The 1,100-nt window shown below is 39.5% G+C and overlaps 1 long non-coding RNA gene across 1 annotated transcript in view; it reads right to left on the bottom strand.

The window, feature by feature from the left end:
• Positions 1–274: 274 nt before the first annotated feature.
• The window catches only part of LOC131910320 (uncharacterized), a 1,205-nt gene continuing 379 nt past the window's right edge, over positions 275–1,100 (bottom strand). Inside the window, exon 2 of the long non-coding RNA XR_009379098.1 lies at positions 275–435. This is a non-coding gene — a long non-coding RNA (uncharacterized LOC131910320). The remainder of the gene's footprint in view (positions 436–1,100) is intronic.

Here is a 1,100-nt window from a genome sequence, read left to right as displayed (position 1 = left end):
CACATGTAATTAGAAATAATATACATATACATATGTAATTAGAGCATGGAATAAAGTGTCTCTTGGTGCCAGCTGAAGATCAGATCACCCAGGAAAGGAGATAAATGAACACCTATTTCCTGCTCTCAATGAGCTGATGTTTCTTGAAGTCTGTGGTCTTGCTGCTGGTGCCTATTGTTAAATGAGATAACTCAGATTCTGTGTGAGTTAACTTATTTAACAATAGGCAGCTAAAGAGACTGTCGTGGGGTGGATTTGGAGGCTCAGACTTGACTCAAGTAAAAGGATGGGGAAATTTATGAAACTATCAACTTGGTAGATAGAGAACTATATGTGTAACCATTTATCCCTCCACTTCAACTCTGCGTGAAGCTCCTATGTTGCAGGGTTGGTCCTCAGCCACTGGTGCTCTTGCAGTGAAGTGGAATATTTAGGCTGTGGAGTGAAAGGAAGTTGGGTCATTGATGGTAAGGTAAGTAGGTTTCTCCCACCATACCCCCTCACACACAAGAAGTTCCGCCTTACCACAGTCCCAAAAGCAATGAAGCCAACTGACCACAAGCTGTAGTCTTTAGAACCATGAGCCAAAGATAAACCTTGCTCCCTTACAAAATAATACAAATACCTTACAAATACCTCTTGGGTATTTAGTCATAGTGGTGGAAAGCTGTCTAAGACAGACACTATGGTCACATGACATTATTAGGGTGGGAGAAGAGAAGAGGGGGAAAGGCTGTTAACCATTCCTATAAAATGTGTTGAGGGATAACACTCAGCAATCCATGGGGAAAAGACATCAAAGCTCAGGGAACAGAACTCAGATTCTACACTGACCCCTGTGACCGAATTTGATTTGTCCATTGAATTCAGGATAGCAATATGGGGTTTTGCCCTAAATAATTAAGTATTAAAGCCTAGGCTTTGCCATGTACTACATGTGTAATCTCTAAAGTTCATTTTCATCTGCCATAAAATAGATATAAAAATAGCACAGCAGAAGTTTGCTGACCAACTTAAATTAGATTGTGCGTTCTTTTCTTTTCATTTTTTCATTTTTTCTTTAATTTTTTTTCTTGACACTTGAAATGGATTCTTCCTGT

This window comes from Peromyscus eremicus, chromosome 5 (assembly GCF_949786415.1).
Source record: "Peromyscus eremicus chromosome 5, PerEre_H2_v1, whole genome shotgun sequence".
Lineage (NCBI taxonomy): Eukaryota > Metazoa > Chordata > Mammalia > Rodentia > Cricetidae > Peromyscus > Peromyscus eremicus.
Note: the sequence above shows the minus strand (reverse complement) of the source record. Positions and strands in the feature narration are given on the sequence as shown.